Source organism: Hyla sarda, chromosome 8 (genome assembly GCF_029499605.1).
Source record: "Hyla sarda isolate aHylSar1 chromosome 8, aHylSar1.hap1, whole genome shotgun sequence".
In the NCBI taxonomy this organism is placed as follows: Eukaryota; Metazoa; Chordata; class Amphibia; order Anura; family Hylidae; genus Hyla; species Hyla sarda.
Genome location: NC_079196.1, coordinates 115435039 through 115453534, shown reverse-complemented (window position 1 = coordinate 115453534; position 18496 = coordinate 115435039). Strand labels below are relative to the sequence as shown.

Here is an 18496-nt window from a genome sequence, read left to right as displayed (position 1 = left end):
CAGAAACCAATGCATGGTCAAGCAACAGCAATGACACACCCTTGTGTATAGGCATGAAACCCTCACGTCATTTAACAGGATTCAGCACCACCCACAAGACAGCTACCTGTCATGTCATGTCAAACCTGCACAGGTGTGCTAGATTATTATTATTTAGTTTTATTTAATTTTTTTACACCAATCAGTGTGCAAACATGGTCATTAAAACGCTAAATGAATAGACGTTCATAAACCAGTCAGTGCAACTCATCATTTTGGTCTCCAATTCTCAAACTCAAATTCTCACCCACGGAGGATTAAATGAGAATCTTTCTTGTTTAACACTGGAATGGGGTGGTGCACTGTTCACTACCCGAAGATACTGCCACATCGGGTCAATGCATAGGGCGACAGAAGCAAGCTTCCAAATCAGCTCCCTTTCTCAAAAATCCATTTAATTTATGGTCCCCAGATAGGGAACGTATGTATCAGTATGTGCTCACAAGTCATCCAAGTGCAAGTATTCACACAAAAAAAAACGTGCCTCAGGATGCGATCTGTCGCAAGATCCTTTCTTTTTTTTACACTTGATCTAAGCCAAAAGGCCTAGAGGGGATAACCGGGAAAGGGGTGGACCCAACCATGTCCCCTTCATGAGCACTCACATTACTCATAGGAATGGAAGGAAGGCTGGCAGCCAACCAGCCTCCCATACACTCTCTGGGTGGGTGGCAGTCAGCCACCCATACATACATACAGCACAGGCTAAACCCACATCATCACTTAAAAAAAGGACAGGCGACCATTGCACTCTGATGGAGCATTTAGCAATGCAATCCATAGCCTGGCTTTTGCCTGAACCCCCATCACTCCTCCTCTTGCATATAAGACAATATTTCAGATCTGCATATGAAAACAACACGCCTACCTTTGTTGCATATAGCTGCCTGCCAGTCTCTAGTTACCCCACTGGCTGTAGCTGCGTCCCTTCCGACATGGAATAACACCAACTGTAACGATAAACTGAAAATTAACAGTATAAACCTGCATCATTTTGGACTCTGGTATTTGCTGAATCCGGGTGACCTGACAATCGATGGTGGTGCCGCTGGTGATTCTGGCCTTCTTGGAATCTGTTGGGCCTATGTGTTAGCTCACACATCACTTGGGTATCCATGGTAACTACCACAACATGGTCATCTGCAGTTTACATCTAGCCCGTGGCATTGAATGGCATTTTAAAAGTGCTAAGGGTCCTGGTGCAATAATCCTCCCATGAGGATCAGCCTCAACGGCTTTGTAGATTGCACTCATGTCAGCAACTCCATATACATTTTTTTTTCTTCATGCTTCTTTCTTCATCCTTTTTTCTTTCTGTCATTCAGACTTTCATTCATTCGATCTCTCTCACTCACTTGCTTTAACTCATTTGTTCTCACTCACTCACTCACTCACTCACTCAATCACTCACTCATTCACTCTCACTCACTCTCACTCTCTCACTCACTTGCTCACTAAGTCAGTCTCTCTCTCTCTCTCTTTTTCTTTTTATATATATTTTTTTCCGTCTTCTTCTTCTTCTTCTTCTTCTTCTTCAGACCCTGTCATAGCACTAATGCCTTTCCAATACCACCAGCAGATGGAGACACTCCATTGCAACATTGGTTGTGAGCAGCAGTTTCTAAAAACAAATGCCTCATGGCGGATTTCCCATCCATCAATGGATGGTAAATTTTGTTTTTATCATTCACTGACCACAGAAATCAATGCATGGTCAAGCAACAGCAATGACACACCCTTGTGTATTGGCATGAGACCCTCACGTCATTTAACAGGATTCAGCACCACCCACAAGACAGCTACCTGTCATGTCATGTCAAACCTGCACAGGTGTGCTAGATTATTATTATTTAGTTTTATTTTATTTTTTTACACCAATCAGTGTGCAAACATGGTCATTAAAACGCTAAATGAATAGACGTTCATAAACCAGTCAGTGCAACTCATCATTTTGGTCTCCAATTCTCAAACTCAAATTCTCACCCACGGAGGATTAAATGAGAATCTTTCTTGTTTAACACTGGAATGGGGTGGTGCACTGTTCACTACCCGAAGATACTGCCACATCGGGTCAATGCATAGGGCAACAGAAGCAAGCTTCCAAATCAGCTCCCTTTCTCAAAAATCCATTTAATTTATGGTCCCCAGATAGGGAACGTATGTATCAGTATGTGTTCACAAGTCACCCAAGTGCAAGTATTCACACAAAAAAAAACGTGCCTCAGGATGCGATCTGTCGCAAGATCCTTTCTTTTTTTACACTTGATCTAAGCCAAAAGGCCTAGAGGGGATAACCGGGAAAGGGGTGGACCCAACCATGTCCCCTTCATGAGCACTCACATTACTCATAGGAATGGAAGGAAGGCTGGCAGCCAACCAGCCTCCCATACACTCTCTGGGTGGGTGGCAGTCAGCCACCCATACATACATACAGCACAGGCTAAACCCACATCATCACTTAAAAAAAGGACAGGCGACCATTGCACTCTGATGGAGCATTTAGCAATGCAATCCATAGCCTGGCTTTTGCCTGAACCCCCATCACTCCTCCTCTTGCATATAAGACAATATTTCAGATCTGCATATGAAAACAACACGCCTACCTTTGTTGCACATAGCTGCCTGCCTGTCTCTAGTTACCCCACTGGCTGTAGCTGCGTCCCTTCCGACATGGAATAACACCAACTGTAACGATAAACTGAAAATTAACAGTATAAACCTGCATCATTTTGGACTCTGGTATTTGCTGAATCCGGGTGACCTGACAATCGATGGTGGTGCCGCTGGTGATTCTGGCCTTCTTGGAATCTGTTGGGCCTATGTGTTAGCTCACACATCACTTGGGTATCCATGGTAACTACCACAACATGGTCATCTGCAGTTTACATCTAGCCCGTGGCATTGAATGGCATTTTAAAAGTGCTAAGGGTCCTGGTGCAATAATCCTCCCATGAGGATCAGCCTCAACGGCTTTGTAGATTGCACTCATGTCAGCAACTCCATATACATTTTTTTTTCTTCATGCTTCTTTCTTCATCCTTTTTTCTTTCTGTCATTCAGACTTTCATTCATTCGATCTCTCTCACTCACTTGCTTTAACTCATTTGTTCTCACTCACTCACTCACTCAATCACTCACTCACTCATTCACTCTCACTCACTCTCACTCTCTCACTCACTCGCTCACTAAGTCAGTCTCTCTCTCTCTCTCTCTTTTTCTTTTTATATATATTTTTTTCCGTCTTCTTCTTCTTCTTCTTCTTCAGACCCTGTCATAGCACTAATGCCTTTCCAATACCACCAGCAGATGGAGACACTCCATTGCAACATTGGTTGTGAGCAGCAGTTTCTAAAAACAAATGCCTCATGGCGGATTTCCCATCCATCAATGGATGGTAAATTTTGTTTTTATCATTCACTGACCACAGAAACCAATGCATGGTCAAGCAACAGCAATGACACACCCTTGTGTATAGGCATGAGACCCTCACGTCATTTAACAGGATTCAGCACCACCCACAAGACAGCTACCTGTCATGTCATGTCAAACCTGCACAGGTGTGCTAGATTATTATTATTTAGTTTTATTTTATTTTTTTACACCAATCAGTGTGCAAACATGGTCATTAAAACGCTAAATGAATAGACGTTCATAAACCAGTCAGTGCAACTCATCATTTTGGTCTCCAATTCTCAAACTCAAATTCTCACCCACGGAGGATTAAATGAGAATCTTTCTTGTTTAACACTGGAATGGGGTGGTGCACTGTTCACTACCCGAAGATACTGCCACATCGGGTCAATGCATAGGGCGACAGAAGCAAGCTTCCAAATCAGCTCTCTTTCTCAAAAATCCATTTAATTTATGGTCCCCAGATAGGGAACGTATGTATCAGTATGTGCTCACAAGTCACCCAAGTGCAAGTATTCACACAAAAAAAAAATACGTGCCTCAGGATGCGATCTGTCGCAAGATCCTTTCTTTTTTTTACACTTGATCTAAGCCAAAAGGCCTAGAGGGGATAACCGGGAAAGGGGTGGACCCAACCATGTCCCCTTCATGAGCACTCACATTACTCATAGGAATGGAAGGAAGGCTGGCAGCCAACCAGCCTCCCATACACTCTCTGGGTGGGTGGCAGTCAGCCACCCATACATACATACAGCACAGGCTAAACCCACATCATCACTTAAAAAAAGGACAGGCGACCATTGCACTCTGATGGAGCATTTAGCAATGCAATCCATAGCCTGGCTTTTGCCTGAACCCCCATCACTCCTCCTCTTGCATATAAGACAATATTTCAGATCTGCATATGAAAACAACACGCCTACCTTTGTTGCACATAGCTGCCTGCCTGTCTCTAGTTACCCCACTGGCTGTAGCTGCGTCCCTTCCGACATGGAATAACACCAACTGTAACGATAAACTGAAAATTAACAGTATAAACCTGCATCATTTTGGACTCTGGTATTTGCTGAATCCGGGTGACCTGACAATCGATGGTGGTGCCGCTGGTGATTCTGGCCTTCTTGGAATCTGTTGGGCCTATGTGTTAGCTCACACATCACTTGGGTATCCATGGTAACTACCACAACATGGTCATCTGCAGTTTACATCTAGCCCGTGGCATTGAATGGCATTTTAAAAGTGCTAAGGGTCCTGGTGCAATAATCCTCCCATGAGGATCAGCCTCAACGGCTTTGTAGATTGCACTCATGTCAGCAACTCCATATACATTTTTTTTTCTTCATGCTTCTTTCTTCATCCTTTTTTCTTTCTGTCATTCAGACTTTCATTCATTCGATCTCTCTCACTCACTTGCTTTAACTCATTTGTTCTCACTCACTCACTCACTCACTCAATCACTCACTCACTCATTCACTCTCACTCACTCTCACTCTCTCACTCACTCGCTCACTAAGTCAGTCTCTCTCTCTCTCTCTCTTTTTCTTTTTATATATATTTTTTTACGTCTTCTTCTTCTTCTTCAGACCCTGTCATAGCACTAATGCCTTTCCAATACCACCAGCAGATGGAGACACTCCATTGCAACATTGGTTGTGAGCAGCAGTTTCTAAAAACAAATGCCTCATGGCGGATTTCCCATCCATCAATGGATGGTAAATTTTGTTTTTATCATTCACTGACCACAGAAACCAATGCATGGTCAAGCAACAGCAATGACACACCCTTGTGTATAGGCATGAGACCCTCACGTCATTTAACAGGATTCAGCACCACCCACAAGACAGCTACCTGTCATGTCATGTCAAACCTGCACAGGTGTGCTAGATTATTATTATTTAGTTTTATTTTATTTTTTTACACCAATCAGTGTGCAAACATGGTCATTAAAACGCTAAATGAATAGACGTTCATAAACCAGTCAGTGCAACTCATCATTTTGGTCTCCAATTCTCAAACTCAAATTCTCACCCACGGAGGATTAAATGAGAATCTTTCTTGTTTAACACTGGAATGGGGTGGTGCACTGTTCACTACCCGAAGATACTGCCACATCGGGTCACTGCATAGGGCGACAGAAGCAAGCTTCCAAATCAGCTCCCTTTCTCAAAAATCCATTTAATTTATGGTCCCCAGATAGGGAACATATGTATCAGTATGTGCTCACAAGTCACCCAAGTGCAAGTATTCACACAAAAAAAAAAAAAAACGTGCCTCAGGATGCGATCTGTCGCAAGATCCTTTCTTTTTTTACACTTGATCTAAGCCAAAAGGCCTAGAGGGGATAACCGGGAAAGGGGTGGACCCAACCATGTCCCCTTCATGAGCACTCACATTACTCATAGGAATGGAAGGAAGGCTGGCAGCCAACCAGCCTCCCATACACTCTCTGGGTGGGTGGCAGTCAGCCACCCATACATACATACAGCACAGGCTAAACCCACATCATCACTTAAAAAAAGGACAGGCGACCATTGCACTCTGATGGAGCATTTAGCAATGCAATCCATAGCCTGGCTTTTGCCTGAACCCCCATCACTCCTCCTCTTGCATATAAGACAATATTTCAGATCTGCATATGAAAACAACACGCCTACCTTTGTTGCACATAGCTGCCTGCCTGTCTCTAGTTACCCCACTGGCTGTAGCTGCATCCCTTCCGACATGGAATAACACCAACTGTAACGATAAACTGAAAATTAACAGTATAAACCTGCATCATTTTGGACTCTGGTATTTGCTGAATCCGGGTGACCTGACAATCGATGGTGGTGCCGCTGGTGATTCTGGCCTTCTTGGAATCTGTTGGGCCTATGTGTTAGCTCACACATCACTTGGGTATCCATGGTAACTACCACAACATGGTCATCTGCAGTTTACATCTAGCCCGTGGCATTGAATGGCATTTTAAAAGTGCTAAGGGTCCTGGTGCAATAATCCTCCCATGAGGATCAGCCTCAACGGCTTTGTAGATTGCACTCATGTCAGCAACTCCATATACATTTTTTTTTCTTCATGCTTCTTTCTTCATCCTTTTTTCTTTCTGTCATTCAGACTTTCATTCATTCGATCTCTCTCACTCACTTGCTTTAACTCATTTGTTCTCACTCACTCACTCACTCAATCACTCACTCACTCATTCACTCTCACTCACTCTCACTCTCTCACTCACTCGCTCGCTCACTAAGTCAGTCTCTCTCTCTCTCTTTTTCTTTTTATATATATTTTTTTCCGTCTTCTTCTTCTTCTTCTTCTTCTTCTTCTTCAGACCCTGTCATAGCACTAATGCCTTTCCAATACCACCAGCAGATGGAGACACTCCATTGCAACATTGGTTGTGAGCAGCAGTTTCTAAAAACAAATGCCTCATGGCGGATTTCCCATCCATCAATGGATGGTAAATTTTGTTTTTATCATTCACTGACCACAGAAACCAATGCATGGTCAAGCAACAGCAATGACACACCCTTGTGTATAGGCATGAGACCCTCACATCATTTAACAGGATTCAGCACCACCCACAAGACAGCTACCTGTCATGTCATGTCAAACCTGCACAGGTGTGCTAGATTATTATTATTTAGTTTTATTTTATTTTTTTACACCAATCAGTGTGCAAACATGGTCATTAAAACGCTAAATGAATAGACGTTCATAAACCAGTCAGTGCAACTCATCATTTTGGTCTCCAATTCTCAAACTCAAATTCTCACCCACGGAGGATTAAATGAGAATCTTTCTTGTTTAACACTGGAATGGGGTGGTGCACTGTTCACTACCCGAAGATACTGCCACATCGGGTCAATGCATAGGGCGACAGAAGCAAGCTTCCAAATCAGCTCCCTTTCTCAAAAATCCATTTAATTTATGGTCCCCAGATAGGGAACGTATGTATCAGTATGTGCTCACAAGTCATCCAAGTGCAAGTATTCAAACAAAAAAAAACGTGCCTCAGGATGCGATCTGTCGCAAGATCCTTTCTTTTTTTTACACTTGATCTAAGCCAAAAGGCCTAGAGGGGATAACCGGGAAAGGGGTGGACCCAACCATGTCCCCTTCATGAGCACTCACATTACTCATAGGAATGGAAGGAAGGCTGGCAGCCAACCAGCCTCCCATACACTCTCTGGGTGGGTGGCAGTCAGCCACCCATACATACATACAGCACAGGCTAAACCCACATCATCACTTAAAAAAAGGACAGGCGACCATTGCACTCTGATGGAGCATTTAGCAATGCAATCCATAGCCTGGCTTTTGCCTGAACCCCCATCACTCCTCCTCTTGCATATAGGACAATATTTCAGATCTGCATATGAAAACAACACGCCTACCTTTGTTGCACATAGCTGCCTGCCAGTCTCTAGTTACCCCACTGGCTGTAGCTGCGTCCCTTCCGACATGGAATAACACCAACTGTAACGATAAACTGAAAATTAACAGTATAAACCTGCATCATTTTGGACTCTGGTATTTGCTGAATCCGGGTGACCTGACAATCGATGGTGGTGCCGCTGGTGATTCTGGCCTTCTTGGAATCTGTTGGGCCTATGTGTTAGCTCACACATCACTTGGGTATCCATGGTAACTACCACAACATGGTCATCTGCAGTTTACATCTAGCCCGTGGCATTGAATGGCATTTTAAAAGTGCTAAGGGTCCTGGTGCAATAATCCTCCCATGAGGATCAGCCTCAACGGCTTTGTAGATTGCACTCATGTCAGCAACTCCATATACATTTTTTTTTCTTCATGCTTCTTTCTTCATCCTTTTTTCTTTCTGTCATTCAGACTTTCATTCATTCGATCTCTCTCACTCACTTGCTTTAACTCATTTGTTCTCACTCACTCACTCACTCAATCACTCACTCACTCATTCACTCTCACTCACTCTCACTCTCTCACTCACTCGCTCACTAAGTCAGTCTCTCTCTCTCTCTCTCTCTCTTTTTATATATATTTTTTTCCGTCTTCTTCTTCTTCTTCTTCTTCAGACCCTGTCATAGCACTAATGCCTTTCCAATACCACCAGCAGATGGAGACACTCCATTGCAACATTGGTTGTGAGCAGCAGTTTCTAAAAACAAATGCCTCATGGCGGATTTCCCATCCATCAATGGATGGTAAATTTTGTTTTTATCATTCACTGACCACAGAAACCAATGCATGGTCAAGCAACAGCAATGACACACCCTTGTGTATAGGCATGAGACCCTCACGTCATTTAACAGGATTCAGCACCACCCACAAGACAGCTACCTGTCATGTCATGTCAAACCTGCACAGGTGTGCTAGATTATTATTATTTAGTTTTATTTTATTTTTTTACACCAATCAGTGTGCAAACATGGTCATTAAAACGCTAAATGAATAGACGTTCATAAACCAGTCAGTGCAACTCATCATTTTGGTCTCCAATTCTCAAACTCAAATTCTCACCCACGGAGGATTAAATGAGAATCTTTCTTGTTTAACACTGGAATGGGGTGGTGCACTGTTCACTACCCGAAGATACTGCCACATCGGATCAATGCATAGGGCGACAGAAGCAAGCTTCCAAATCAGCTCCCTTTCTCAAAAATCCATTTAATTTATGGTCCCCAGATAGGGAACGTATGTATCAGTATGTGCTCACAAGTCACCCAAGTGCAAGTATTCACACAAAAAAAAATACGTGCCTCAGGATGCGATCTGTCGCAAGATCCTTTCTTTTTTTACACTTGATCTAAGCCAAAAGGCCTAGAGGGGATAACCGGGAAAGGGGTGGACCCAACCATGTCCCCTTCATGAGCACTCACATTACTCATAGGAATGGAAGGAAGGCTGGCAGCCAACCAGCCTCCCATACACTCTCTGGGTGGGTGGCAGTCAGCCACCCATACATACATACAGCACAGGCTAAACCCACATCATCACTTAAAAAAAGGACAGGCGACCATTGCACTCTGATGGAGCATTTAGCAATGCAATCCATAGCCTGGCTTTTGCCTGAACCCCCATCACTCCTCCTCTTGCATATAAGACAATATTTCAGATCTGCATATGAAAACAACACGCCTACCTTTGTTGCACATAGCTGCCTGCCTGTCTCTAGTTACCCCACTGGCTGTAGCTGCGTCCCTTCCGACATGGAATAACACCAACTGTAACGATAAACTGAAAATTAACAGTATAAACCTGCATCATTTTGGACTCTGGTATTTGCTGAATCCGGGTGACCTGACAATCGATGGTGGTGCCGCTGGTGATTCTGGCCTTTTTGGAATCTGTTGGGCCTATGTGTTAGCTCACACATCACTTGGGTATCCATGGTAACTACCACAACATGGTCATCTGCAGTTTACATCTAGCCCGTGGCATTGAATGGCATTTTAAAAGTGCTAAGGGTCCTGGTGCAATAATCCTCCCATGAGGATCAGCCTCAACGGCTTTGTAGATTGCACTCATGTCAGCAACTCCATATACATTTTTTTTTCTTCATGCTTCTTTCTTCATCCTTTTTTCTTTCTGTCATTCAGACTTTCATTCATTCGATCTCTCTCACTCACTTGCTTTAACTCATTTGTTCTCACTCACTCACTCACTCACTCAATCACTCACTCACTCATTCACTCTCACTCACTCTCACTCTCTCACTCACTCGCTCACTAAGTCAGTCTCTCTCTCTCTCTCTCTTTTTCTTTTTATATATATTTTTTTCCGTCTTCTTCTTCTTCTTCAGACCCTGTCATAGCACTAATGCCTTTCCAATACCACCAGCAGATGGAGACACTCCATTGCAACATTGGTTGTGAGCAGCAGTTTCTAAAAACAAATGCCTCATGGCGGATTTCCCATCCATCAATGGATGGTAAATTTTGTTTTTATCATTCACTGACCACAGAAACCAATGCATGGTCAAGCAACAGCAATGACACACCCTTGTGTATAGGCATGAGACCCTCACGTCATTTAACAGGATTCAGCACCACCCACAAGACAGCTACCTGTCATGTCATGTCAAACCTGCACAGGTGTGCTAGATTATTATTATTTAGTTTTATTTTATTTTTTTACACCAATCAGTGTGCAAACATGGTCATTAAAACGCTAAATGAATAGACGTTCATAAACCAGTCAGTGCAACTCATCATTTTGGTCTCCAATTCTCAAACTCAAATTCTCACCGACGGAGGATTAAATGAGAATCTTTCTTGTTTAACACTGGAATGGGGTGGTGCACTGTTCACTACCCGAAGATACTGCCACATCGGGTCAATGCATAGGGCGACAGAAGCAAGCTTCCAAATCAGCTCCCTTTCTCAAAAATCCATTTAATTTATGGTCCCCAGATAGGGAACGTATGTATCAGTATGTGCTCACAAGTCACCCAAGTGCAAGTATTCACACAAAAAAAAAAACGTGCCTCAGGATGCGATCTGTCGCAAGATCCTTTCTTTTTTTACACTTGATCTAAGCCAAAAGGCCTAGAGGGGATAACCGGGAAAGGGGTGGACCCAACCATGTCCCCTTCATGAGCACTCACATTACTCATAGGAATGGAAGGAAGGCTGGCAGCCAACCAGCCTCCCATACACTCTCTGGGTGGGTGGCAGTCAGCCACCCATACATACATACAGCACAGGCTAAACCCACATCATCACTTAAAAAAAGGACAGGCGACCATTGCACTCTGATGGAGCATTTAGCAATGCAATCCATAGCCTGGCTTTTGCCTGAACCCCCATCACTCCTCCTCTTGCATATAAGACAATATTTCAGATCTGCATATGAAAACAACACGCCTACCTTTGTTGCACATAGCTGCCTGCCTGTCTCTAGTTACCCCACTGGCTGTAGCTGCGTCCCTTCCGACATGGAATAACACCAACTGTAACGATAAACTGAAAATTAACAGTATAAACCTGCATCATTTTGGACTCTGGTATTTGCTGAATCCGGGTGACCTGACAATCGATGGTGGTGCCGCTGGTGATTCTGGCCTTCTTGGAATCTGTTGGGCCTATGTGTTAGCTCACACATCACTTGGGTATCCATGGTAACTACCACAACATGGTCATCTGCAGTTTACATCTAGCCCGTGGCATTGAATGGCATTTTAAAAGTGCTAAGGGTCCTGGTGCAATAATCCTCCCATGAGGATCAGCCTCAACGGCTTTGTAGATTGCACTCATGTCAGCAACTCCATATACATTTTTTTTTCTTCATGCTTCTTTCTTCATCCTTTTTTCTTTCTGTCATTCAGACTTTCATTCATTCGATCTCTCTCACTCACTTGCTTTAACTCATTTGTTCTCACTCACTCACTCACTCACTCAATCACTCACTCACTCATTCACTCTCACTCACTCTCACTCTCTCACTCACTCGCTCACTAAGTCAGTCTCTCTCTCTCTCTCTTTTTCTTTTTATATATATTTTTTTCCGTCTTCTTCTTCTTCTTCTTCAGACCCTGTCATAGCACTAATGCCTTTCCAATACCACCAGCAGATGGAGACACTCCATTGCAACATTGGTTGTGAGCAGCAGTTTCTAAAAACAAATGCCTCATGGCGGATTTCCCATCCATCAATGGATGGAAAATTTTGTTTTTATCATTCACTGACCACAGAAACCAATGCATGGTCAAGCAACAGCAATGACACACCCTTGTGTATAGGCATGAGACCCTCACGTCATTTAACAGGATTCAGCACCACCCACAAGATAGCTACCTGTCATGTCATGTCAAACCTGCACAGGTGTGCTAGATTATTATTATTTAGTTTTATTTTATTTTTTTACACCAATCAGTGTGCAAACATGGTCATTAAAACGCTAAATGAATAGACGTTCATAAACCAGTCAGTGCAACTCATCATTTTGGTCTCCAATTCTCAAACTCAAATTCTCACCCACGGAGGATTAAATGAGAATCTTTCTTGTTTAACACTGGAATGGGGTGGTGCACTGTTCACTACCCGAAGATACTGCCACATCGGGTCAATGCATAGGGCGACAGAAGCAAGCTTCCAAATCAGCTCCCTTTCTCAAAAATCCATTTAATTTATGGTCCCCAGATAGGGAACGTATGTATCAGTATGTGATCACAAGTCACCCAAGTGCAAGTATTCACACAAAAAAAAATACGTGCCTCAGGATGCGATCTGTCGCAAGATCCTTTCTTTTTTTACACTTGATCTAAGCCAAAAGGCCTAGAGGTGATAACCGGGAAAGGGGTGGACCCAACCATGTCCCCTTCATGAGCACTCACATTACTCATAGGAATGGAAGGAAGGCTGGCAGCCAACCAGCCTCCCATACACTCTCTGGGTGGGTGGCAGTCAGCCACCCATACATACATACAGCACAGGCTAAACCCACATCATCACTTAAAAAAAGGACAGGCGACCATTGCACTCTGATGGAGCATTTAGCAATGCAATCCATAGCCTGGCTTTTGCCTGAACCCCCATCACTCCTCCTCTTGCATATAAGACAATATTTCAGATCTGCATATGAAAACAACACGCCTACCTTTGTTGCACATAGCTGCCTGCCTGTCTCTAGTTACCCCACTGGCTGTAGCTGCGTCCCTTCCGACATGGAATAACACCAACTGTAACGATAAACTGAAAATTAACAGTATAAACCTGCATCATTTTGGACTCTGGTATTTGCTGAATCCGGGTGACCTGACAATCGATGGTGGTGCCGCTGGTGATTCTGGCCTTCTTGGAATCTGTTGGGCCTATGTGTTAGCTCACACATCACTTGGGTATCCATGGTAACTACCACAACATGGTCATCTGCAGTTTACATCTAGCCCGTGGCATTGAATGGCATTTTAAAAGTGCTAAGGGTCCTGGTGCAATAATCCTCCCATGAGGATCAGCCTCAACGGCTTTGTAGATTGCACTCATGTCAGCAACTCCATATACATTTTTTTTTCTTCATGCTTCTTTCTTCATCCTTTTTTCTTTCTGTCATTCAGACTTTCATTCATTCGATCTCTCTCACTCACTTGCTTTAACTCATTTGTTCTCACTCACTCACTCACTCAATCACTCACTCACTCATTCACTCTCACTCACTCTCACTCTCTCACTCACTCGCTCACTAAGTCAGTCTCTCTCTCTCTCTTTTTCTTTTTATATATATTTTTTTCCGTCTTCTTCTTCTTCTTCAGACCCTGTCATAGCACTAATGCCTTTCCAATACCACCTGCAGATGGAGACACTCCATTGCAACATTGGTTGTGAGCAGCAGTTTCTAAAAACAAATGCCTCATGGCGGATTTCCCATCCATCAATGGATGGTAAATTTTGTTTTTATCATTCACTGACCACAGAAACCAATGCATGGTCAAGCAACAGCAATGACACACCCTTGTGTATAGGCATGAGACCCTCACGTCATTTAACAGGATTCAGCACCACCCACAAGACAGCTACCTGTCATGTCATGTCAAACCTGCACAGGTGTGCTAGATTATTATTATTATTTAGTTTTATTTTATTTTTTTACACCAATCAGTGTGCAAACATGGTCATTAAAACGCTAAATGAATAGACGTTCATAAACCAGTCAGTGCAACTCATCATTTTGGTCTCCAATTCTCAAACTCAAATTCTCACCCACGGAGGATTAAATGAGAATCTTTCTTGTTTAACACTGGAATGGGGTGGTGCACTGTTCACTACCCGAAGATACTGCCACATCGGGTCAATGCATAGGGCGACAGAAGCAAGCTTCCAAATCAGCTCCCTTTCTCAAAAATCCATTTAATTTATGGTCCCCAGATAGGGAATGTATGTATCAGTATGTGCTCACAAGTCACCCAAGTGCAAGTATTCACACAAAAAAAAAACGTGCCTCAGGATGCGATCTGTCGCAAGATCCTTTCTTTTTTTACACTTGATCTAAGCCAAAAGGCATAGAGGGGATAACCGGGAAAGGGGTGGACCCAACCATGTCCCCTTCATGAGCACTCACCTTACTCATAGGAATGGAAGGAAGGCTGGCAGCCAACCAGCCTCCCATACACTCTCTGGGTGGGTGGCAGTCAGCCACCCATACATACATACATACAGCACAGGCTAAACCCACATCATCACTTAAAAAAAGGACAGGCGACCATTGCACTCTGATGGAGCATTTAGCAATGCAATCCATAGCCTGGCTTTTGCCTGAACCCCCATCACTCCTCCTCTTGCATATAAGACAATATTTCAGATCTGCATATGAAAACAACACGCCTACCTTTGTTGCACATAGCTGCCTGCCTGTCTCTAGTTACCCCACTGGCTGTAGCTGCGTCCCTTCCGACATGGAATAACACCAACTGTAACGATAAACTGAAAATTAACAGTATAAACCTGCATCATTTTGGACTCTGGTATTTGCTGAATCCGGGTGACCTGACAATCGATGGTGGTGCCGCTGGTGATTCTGGCCTTCTTGGAATCTGTTGGGCCTATGTGTTAGCTCACACATCACTTGGGTATCCATGGTAACTACCACAACATGGTCATCTGCAGTTTACATCTAGCCCGTGGCATTGAATGGCATTTTAAAAGTGCTAAGGGTCCTGGTGCAATAATCCTCCCATGAGGATCAGCCTCAACGGCTTTGTAGATTGCACTCATGTCAGCAACTCCATATACATTTTTTTTTCTTCATGCTTCTTTCTTCATCCTTTTTTCTTTCTGTCATTCAGACTTTCATTCATTCGATCTCTCTCACTCACTTGCTTTAACTCATTTGTTCTCACTCACTCACTCACTCACTCAATCACTCACTCACTCACTCATTCACTCTCACTCACTCTCACTCTCTCACTCACTCGCTCACTAAGTCAGTCTCTCTCTCTCTCTCTCTTTTTCTTTTTATATATATTTTTTTCCGTCTTCTTCTTCTTCTTCTTCTTCTTCAGACCCTGTCATAGCACTAATGCCTTTCCAATACCACCAGCAGATGGAGACACTCCATTGCAACATTGGTTGTGAGCAGCAGTTTCTAAAAACAAATGCCTCATGGCGGATTTCCCATCCATCAATGGATGGTAAATTTTGTTTTTATCATTCACTGACCACAGAAACCAATGCATGGTCAAGCAACAGCAATGACACACCCTTGTGTATAGGCATGAGACCCTCATGTCATTTAACAGGATTCAGCACCACCCACAAGACAGCTACCTGTCATGTCATGTCAAACCTGCACAGGTGTGCTAGATTATTATTATTTAGTTTTATTTTATTTTTTTACACCAATCAGTGTGCAAACATGGTCATTAAAACGCTAAATGAATAGACGTTCATAAACCAGTCAGTGCAACTCATCATTTTGGTCTCCAATTCTCAAACTCAAATTCTCACCCACGGAGGATTAAATGAGAATCTTTCTTGTTTAACACTGGAATGGGGTGGTGCACTGTTCACTACCCAAAGATACTGCCACATCGGGTCAATGCATAGGGCGACAGAAGCAAGCTTCCAAATCAGCTCCCTTTCTCAAAAATCCATTTAATTTATGGTCCCCAGATAGGGAACGTATGTATCAGTATGTGCTCACAAGTCACCCAAGTGCAAGTATTCACACAAAAAAAAACGTGCCTCAGGATGCGATCTGTCGCAAGATCCTTTCTTTTTTTACACTTGATCTAAGCCAAAAGGCCTAGAGGGGATAACCGGGAAAGGGGTGGACCCAACCATGTCCCCTTCATGAGCACTCACATTACTCATAGGAATGGAAGGAAGGCTGGCAGCCAACCAGACTCCCATACACTCTCTGGGTGGGTGGCAGTCAGCCACCCATACATACATACAGCACAGGCTAAACCCACATCATCACTTAAAAAAAGGACAGGCGACCATTGCACTCTGATGGAGCATTTAGCAATGCAATCCATAGCCTGGCTTTTGCCTGAACCCCCATCACTCCTCCTCTTGCATATAAGACAATATTTCAGATCTGCATATGAAAACAACACGCCTACCTTTGTTGCACATAGCTGCCTGCCTGTCTCTAGTTACCCCACTGGCTGTAGCTGCGTCCCTTCCGACATGGAATAACACCAACTGTAACGATAAACTGAAAATTAACAGTATAAACCTGCATCATTTTGGACTCTGGTATTTGCTGAATCTGGGTGACCTGACAATCGATGGTGGTGCCGCTGGTGATTCTGGCCTTCTTGGAATCTGTTGGGCCTATGTGTTAGCTCACATATCACTTGGGTATCCATGGTAACTACCACAACATGGTCATCTGCAGTTTACATCTAGCCCGTGGCATTGAATGGCATTTTAAAAGTGCTAAGGGTCCTGGTGCAATAATCCTCCCATGAGGATCAGCCTCAACGGCTTTGTAGATTGCACTCATGTCAGCAACTCCATATACATTTTTTTTTCTTCATGCTTCTTTCTTCATCCTTTTTTCTTTCTGTCATTCAGACTTTCATTCATTCGATCTCTCTCACTCACTTGCTTTAACTCATTTGTTCTCACTCACTCACTCACTCAATCACTCACTCACTCATTCACTCTCACTCACTCTCACTCTCTCACTCACTCGCTCACTAATTCAGTCTCTCTCTCTCTCTCTCTTTTTCTTTTTATATATATTTTTTTCCGTCTTCTTCTTCTTCTTCAGACCCTGTCATAGCACTAATGCCTTTCCAATACCACCAGCAGATGGAGACACTCCATTGCAACATTGGTTGTGAGCAGCAGTTTCTAAAAACAAATGCCTCATGGCGGATTTCCCATCCATCAATGGATGGTAAATTTTGTTTTTATCATTCACTGACCACAGAAACCAATGCATGGTCAAGCAACAGCAATGACACACCCTTGTGTATAGGCATGAGACCCTCACGTCATTTAACAGGATTCAGCACCACCCACAAGACAGCTACCTGTCATGTCATGTCAAACCTGCACAGGTGTGCTAGATTATTATTATTATTTAGTTTTATTTTATTTTTTTACACCAATCAGTGTGCAAACATGGTCATTAAAACGCTAAATGAATAGACGTTCATAAACCAGTCAGTGCAACTCATCATTTTGGTCTCCAATTCTCAAACTCAAATTCTCACCCACGGAGGATTAAATGAGAATCTTTCTTGTTTAACACTGGAATGGGGTGGTGCACTGTTCACTACCCGAAGATACTGCCACATCGGGTCAATGCATAGGGCGACAGAAGCAAGCTTCCAAATCAGCTCCCTTTCTCAAAAATCCATTTAATTTATGGTCCCCAGATAGGGAATGTATGTATCAGTATGTGCTCACAAGTCACCCAAGTGCAAGTATTCACACAAAAAAAAAACGTGCCTCAGGATGCGATCTGTCGCAAGATCCTTTCTTTTTTTACACTTGATCTAAGCCAAAAGGCATAGAGGGGATAACCGGGAAAGGGGTGGACCCAACCATGTCCCCTTCATGAGCACTCACCTTACTCATAGGAATGGAAGGAAGGCTGGCAGCCAACCAGCCTCCCATACACTCTCTGGGTGGGTGGCAGTCAGCCACCCATACATACATACATACAGCACAGGCTAAACCCACATCATCACTTAAAAAAAGGACAGGCGACCATTGCACTCTGATGGAGCATTTAGCAATGCAATCCATAGCCTGGCTTTTGCCTGAACCCCCATCACTCCTCCTCTTGCATATAAGACAATATTTCAGATCTGCATATGAAAACAACACGCCTACCTTTGTTGCACATAGCTGCCTGCCTGTCTCTAGTTACCCCACTGGCTGTAGCTGCGTCCCTTCCGACATGGAATAACACCAACTGTAACGATAAACTGAAAATTAACAGTATAAACCTGCATCATTTTGGACTCTGGTATTTGCTGAATCCGGGTGACCTGACAATCGATGGTGGTGCCGCTGGTGATTCTGGCCTTCTTGGAATCTGTTGGGCCTATGTGTTAGCTCACACATCACTTGGGTATCCATGGTAACTACCACAACATGGTCATCTGCAGTTT

General features: G+C 43.5%; 11 pseudogenes; all 11 read right to left on the bottom strand.

Annotated features, from left to right (window-relative positions):
* Positions 1 to 331: 331 nt before the first annotated feature.
* On the bottom strand, positions 332 to 596 carry LOC130288599 (U2 spliceosomal RNA; annotated as a pseudogene).
* A 1471-nt stretch (positions 597 to 2067) lies between these two features.
* Positions 2068 to 2331, bottom strand: LOC130289380 (U2 spliceosomal RNA; annotated as a pseudogene).
* Positions 2332 to 3794: 1463 nt separating this feature from the next.
* LOC130287061 (U2 spliceosomal RNA) lies at positions 3795 to 4062 on the bottom strand (annotated as a pseudogene).
* A 1461-nt stretch (positions 4063 to 5523) lies between these two features.
* LOC130289795 (U2 spliceosomal RNA) lies at positions 5524 to 5793 on the bottom strand (annotated as a pseudogene).
* Positions 5794 to 7265: 1472 nt separating this feature from the next.
* On the bottom strand, positions 7266 to 7530 carry LOC130288527 (U2 spliceosomal RNA; annotated as a pseudogene).
* A 1461-nt stretch (positions 7531 to 8991) lies between these two features.
* LOC130289435 (U2 spliceosomal RNA) lies at positions 8992 to 9257 on the bottom strand (annotated as a pseudogene).
* Positions 9258 to 10718: 1461 nt separating this feature from the next.
* Positions 10719 to 10984, bottom strand: LOC130288331 (U2 spliceosomal RNA; annotated as a pseudogene).
* Positions 10985 to 12446: 1462 nt separating this feature from the next.
* Positions 12447 to 12712, bottom strand: LOC130288751 (U2 spliceosomal RNA; annotated as a pseudogene).
* Positions 12713 to 14168: 1456 nt separating this feature from the next.
* On the bottom strand, positions 14169 to 14433 carry LOC130289484 (U2 spliceosomal RNA; annotated as a pseudogene).
* A 1478-nt stretch (positions 14434 to 15911) lies between these two features.
* LOC130289497 (U2 spliceosomal RNA) lies at positions 15912 to 16175 on the bottom strand (annotated as a pseudogene).
* A 1460-nt stretch (positions 16176 to 17635) lies between these two features.
* On the bottom strand, positions 17636 to 17900 carry LOC130289482 (U2 spliceosomal RNA; annotated as a pseudogene).
* Between the last annotated feature and the right edge of the window lie 596 nt (positions 17901 to 18496).